This window comes from Manis pentadactyla, chromosome 5 (genome assembly GCF_030020395.1).
Source record: "Manis pentadactyla isolate mManPen7 chromosome 5, mManPen7.hap1, whole genome shotgun sequence".
Classification (NCBI taxonomy): domain Eukaryota; kingdom Metazoa; phylum Chordata; class Mammalia; order Pholidota; family Manidae; genus Manis; species Manis pentadactyla.
Genome location: NC_080023.1, coordinates 166,817,395 through 166,823,394, shown reverse-complemented (window position 1 = coordinate 166,823,394; position 6,000 = coordinate 166,817,395).

Here is a 6,000-nt window from a genome sequence, read left to right as displayed (position 1 = left end):
AGGCTTTTTATAGTTAACTCATCACTCAACCAGTAAGTTTGGGAAGTTCACATGTTATTGATGTTTTAGGAGAACTCATAAATTAAAAAATGAAAAAAACCAGCAAATATACCAGAAGGCTAAACCTCACACCCACTCCTCAGCTGTGGTACGTCCATAAACTTGGCCCAAGGAAGATCCTGCACGTGCAAATGCCCAGTGTGCCAGCAGCCAAGCCCGCCACCATTGCCCTTGGAGCTGCTTATTAGAACACCAATCACACACCCGGACAGGCTCTTTGGATGAGTGCTCTCTCCTGCATGATGGGGGACAGGCAAAGCTGGGGAACCTCCCTTACAAGGTGAGCGGTCTTCAGTCTGTCCTCCCCACCCCTTTGTCATGTGATGAACGGCTTTAACTGAAAACCTCCCAGGGCTCTGCAATGGGCAGCAGAGACACAGGAAGAAATCTCCTTCGCTATTAACTATGGGATGAGACTAACTCTCTCTGCCCTGGGAAGACACTGGGTGTCTGTCCTCCAGGGAACGCCCATCTTACCTGCTTTTCTGCCCCCAGAAAACCTGCTCAGGGGCAACCTCCCTCCTCTGCTCCAAAGGGAGGGAGGGGGCACTGTGGGAAAGGGGCCGGGGACAGATGGAGGGGCGAGAGGGTGGTGTCCCGACATGCACAGATGTGCAAATACCCAGATTCAAATGTAAGCTGAATCTTATGAGCAAACTGAGGGAAAGGGTCTCGCCCAAGGTCGTGAGGTTGGCACGTGGGGTTTGAACCCAGGTGAAATCCTTCCTGGTTTTGGGCACAAACCCTTTCCATGGCATCAGTGACCCCTCTGAGGGAGCCCTCAGAGTCCTTGGAGGTGCCTTGTCCATGGAGGTTCGGGCAGGGGGCCCAGGGGTAGGGTCTGACTTTTTACATTGGGTCCCAGATGAGATTTCACTGGGAGGAAAGTATGTGGGTGTTAGAGTGTGTGTGTGTTTGTGGCAGGTAGGAGGGGAGGGGAACGGTTGCCAGATAAAATGCAGGAATCCCAGTTGAATGTGAATTTCAGATAAACACCAAATAATTTTTTAATATAATCATGTCTCATGTAACATTTGGTATGTACTTTTATTAAAAGAGTATTCGTTATCTGAAACGCAATTTCCCCTCTAAATCTGGCAAACCCGTGTATGTGTGTGCATAGGGGTAAAAAAGTTTTGAAAACCACAGTATTATCACACACTGCCTGCCTTCAGGCCTCAGGCCCCTGTAGCCTCTCCTCCCAGGCAGAGACCTGCCCACAGTTTTCTGCTCCAACTCTTTCTTGCCATCAAGGAAACACAACAATGGAGGTTGGGAAATAGACTCACAATAGAAGCAGGGGCCATGGACGGGGCTGAGTTGGCATCACTTGATGACTTGATTCTTTCCACCACTGTTGCTGTTCAAACAGGTGATGTCTGTGTTTGGTCCCTTATCCTTTGTTAGGGGGGAGGGGACAGATCTCGTTTGTGGGTGGCTGTGTGTACCTATGTGTATGCCTGTGTACACACACGTATGTGTTTGCATGTGAGTGCCTGCATGTGTGTGTATTCACTGTAGGCAGGTGCTGTGGGTCAGGTTTCAGGCCGGGACTTAACTCACCAGCTCAGACACAGGGTCAGAGCGTCTGGTAAGTGACCTCTGGCCACACTTCCATAATTCACAGCAAACTCCATGGTCCTTGGGGTCCAAGGCCTCAGCCTAAGTTTTCTAGGTTCCTTCCAGGCAGATGGGGACTCCTGGCCCCAAGTTAGGAGCTCAGTGTCCACCTGGGAGCCTGGGAGGTGGAAGGCCCAGGTGTCCCCCAGCCTGGGAAGTCACTCAGCCACGACTGGGCGTGGGCCTGGTGGGGCCTCAGCAGACTCTCAGGACCTCCTGGCCTCCTGATTCTCCACCCCACCCGTCTCCAGCCCCACGGTCTGGGACAGCCTTTCTCCTCTCCTGTCCCTCGTCACCCTGCCGGAGTTTCTCACCACAACTGCCCAGCCTGATAACGGCTTTTCAGGCTCCTCACCCCACACGTGGCCCACCCGCCTTAGTGTTTTAGCCTCTAGGGCTCGTCTCTCCTGATGCCTATAAAAGCCTTGTTTCCCCCTCTGTCGGTTCCTTGGAAGCATTTTGTGGACCTGACCTAGACCCAGTGACAGAGTAATGGCTGCTGCTTGCGTGTATCTTCCCATCAAGAGGGAATCTGAACTGTTTCTGTCTGAGTGCTTTCTGGCTGAGTATGAGTTGGAGTTTGGAGCAGATGGGATTTTATGAGGATTGTAAAAGTCAAGCTTTACTGTGCCTCAAGCAAATCCATGTGTTAAAACTAGGGAAAATGACTGGACCTGGGATATTTGGAGGCTCCAGAGCGCAAGGGCACAGAACTGGGGCACAGGTGGCTTCCACAGCTTAGGCGCTGACACTTGTTTCCAGAAGAGTGGAAGAGGCTGCCCCCCTCAGGGGCTGGTGGTCACGCTTCTCAGCTCTGGAGCGGGGATGGTCGTGTATGGGTTTTACAGCCAAGTCCCAACATCCTCCATATAATACACTCTTGCGGTTAATTCTGCCCCAGTTTTCAGTTAAACCCAAGCTGTCTTGTTGGTAGAAAAGCAATTACACTAGAGAAAAATGGTTTATATGTCTTGAGATATTATGATTATGAAAAACAGCACCATAAACTCCCATTAAGTCAGAAGAAAGTTAATTGTGTTGCCTGCAGCCTCCCTGGGCCAGCGCGCCGGCATACACATGATTTACTTCAGCAAAACAGGCCTCATCTTCTGCAGCACAGCGCACATTTTCTCCCTTAATTACAAATAATTGTAAAGGGTAATTTATAGTAATTTATACTAATGCCTGATGCCTCAAAGTGTGTGTTCAGGAATAAATGGTTAGTTTGGGAGATGGGAAAAGTAGAAAGTGTGTAATTGCAGTCTGCTGGGGGCTGAAGACCAAGAGATTAAATCAGACTTCTTACCAGTGGAAGTCAGTTGGGCGTCCTCCAGTTTAGACACTGTTCTAAGAACACAGATGCCAGTGACAATATGTCTAGTTGCTTCACCCTCCACCAATAGATCTCTTTTGGATAAGTAGACAAGAAAGATTAAACACATGAGTTTTTACTGTGTGATGAAAAGCTTGAGCAAAAGAAAAAAAAACCCTGCGGGGGGGAAAAAAGAAGAAAAGCTTGTGCAGTTAGTCCACATGTAATTGAGTATTAAAATGAGTGACGTGGCTCCCGACAGCACAGAGGCAAATCTCTGTGCACAAGGCAGAGCTTGTGGGTCTCTGATGGTTGATGGTTTTCTAAAGGGGAAAAGCAGGGTCCCTTTGACCAGGACTGCAATTCAATTTAGTCCCCCCTTGGCAGTGCCCCTCCCAGGAAATTCACTAGTGAGCTGGTTAATTCTGGCGGTGATTTAATAAAAGCAGAGCAGAGAGGCCCCACGGAGAGGTTCTGATTTACTTGGGTTCTGCCCCCACTGGCTGGTGACTCCTTAGTAGACCGGCTCAGGCCTCAGTTGCTCATCGTAAGAATGGGGATAATAGTGGGGACGTTACAGGTTGTCATGTGGAGTAAGTGAGATGAATTTGGATCAAATGGAAGGTGCATGGTGATCATTCATCGGATCAGAATTGGAAACACATGGGCCCCAGGAGCGACTCCTCCATTGTCTGTAAACCTGGACTGTGAAAATCCAGGGCAGTTGGTCCTCATGAATCTTGTTCGCTCACCATCAACCTTCTAAAGGCTTCCCCTGTGGACAAAGGCTTCCACAGGCCTGTTTGCAGATGAATTTACTCAGGTTCATCAGCAATCATAAAGTAGGCAATAGGAGCTCCTGGGGATGTCTGTTTAGGCAATAAGTGGATTGAAGGCTTATTTCTTTGCCTTGGACAGAGACCACACCTCTGTGAGCCACGAACAGGCACTATTTGGGACCAGTGGCCACAGTCTGCCTTGGCCTGGATGTCAGCAGCAGCAAAGACCCTGTCCTCCCGCCCCAGTACGTGCTGTTCTTGGGTTATCCACAGGCCCAGTTCTCATCCTGCAGTGCACTTCAAGCAGGAAGCCAGGCCTCCACTTGGAGGAGACATTGAGAGGAAAGCCACCTGAGCTGCCTGGGGGCAGCCGAGCTGCTGAGTTCGGTGTGGGACCGGCTGGGCGGAAGTCTTGGAGCCGTAGAGGAGGGTGGTTTGAGCTGGGTTATCAGAGCACGGGACAGCCTGGCCCTTCTTTGGTGAGATGCTCACTTCTCCATTCCTTTGACAGATGTTTATTTTGTGTAAGTTGCTAAGTACTGTGCCACAGCAAACACTGGGGTGTGGTGTATGATCCACTTCTAGAGTTGGCAGATAGACTACAGGACACCCAGTTAAATTTGAACTTCAGGTAAACAATGAATAATTTTCTGGTATAAATACAAGTATGTCCTCTGCTAAATCTGTCAACCCTGTTCCGCTCCCAAGGGATTAGATCAGAGTTTCTCAACCTCGGCACTATTGACATTTGGGGCCAGATAAATGGGGGCGGCCCTGTGTGTTCTAGGATGTTGAACAGCATCCCTGCTCTCTACCCACTAGATGCTGGTAGCAACATTCCACAGCTGGAGCAACCAGAAACGACTTCAAATATTGCCAAATGTTTCCTAGAGGATCAGTTGTCCCTGACTGAGAATCACTGGGTTAAAGTCTATTGGGTAAGACAGATGTAACAAGTGAGCACAACAAGGAGTTTGTGGAAGCAATTACTGGTCATTTACCAATATCTAGTCTCCCTCCTTCTTGCTAATAGAAATCTGCTTTTTGGGGATCCACATAGAACTTTCAAAAACTCCTTGAGACTCAGACTGCAATGGAATGGTTGTTGAAACTCCGCAAAGGGAGCCCCTCTCCAAACACAGGGAGCTAGGTGGTGCAAAGGGAAGAAACAAAATCGGCAGAGTGCCAGCCCGAGCCGGGGGGGAGCTGGTTACAGCCTTTCAGAAAGGAACTTCTTGTGATTTGGCTGGTCTCTGTCCATTATGCCCTATTCTCAGAATCACTGAATCAAAGAAGGAATTTACGGGGAGTAGGTTAGTCTCTTGGGGACCTGGAAACATGGAAGTAAGCACAGAGCAGAATATTTGATTGTTTCCTTCCCCCAGGAACCAGTTGTTCCATTTGCAGAGGGAAAGTTGGTGACCCCTCCACCGTCCCAGAGTCCTGGAGTGAGTGGAGGGGCTGGCGGGTTGACCAGCAGTCTGGTTCCAGAGTTGGGCTCCTTCCCATGATAATGCCTGAGTTTCATCATGCTCATGAAAATCCCTGAGTCAATTATATTTATTACCCATCTTACAGATGGAAAAACTAAGGCACACAGGCATTCTAACTTCTAGCTTGAAAGTGGCTGAGCCAGGACCCCGCCCAGGCTGCCGGCTCAGGCCCACGCCACAACCACCCGGCTATGGGCTGCCTGGTAATGAGCCCTTTGAAGAAGGGTGAGTCACTTACCTGGGCCATGCCTCAGTTTCCTCATTTGCCAAGTTGGGCTCTTAGTAATTCCATCCCACTGACTCAAGGAGTGTTGAGAGAAGGGATCAGGGCCACAGCAACCGGAAACTTCCATTAGGAAGGTGCCCTGGGCTGGAAGTGGGTCTTGGCCGGCTCTACGCCCAGGGCCCTGTGCGCCTGTGTCCTAGTCACCGGCAGTTTCCTCACCTGGAGGGGGGCTTCAGAAACCTGCAGCCGCACTTCGTGGGCCTGAGGTCGTGGGCTGTCCCCGGCCTTGGTTCCCAAGCCTCTTTCCATCTGTACAACAGGTTCTGGCATGTCTACTATGGTTTCACAACATGACCATCTACCCCTTTCTGAAATCCCATCTCCCAGGTTCCCCGGGGAGTTTACATTTACACTCTGAAAGGCCCAGCCTGGATAGTATCCTGGAGGCTGAATTCCACCCCTGATAAGGAAGAGCAGCTCTCTCAGTTAACAAGGGGATGAATTGTTGAA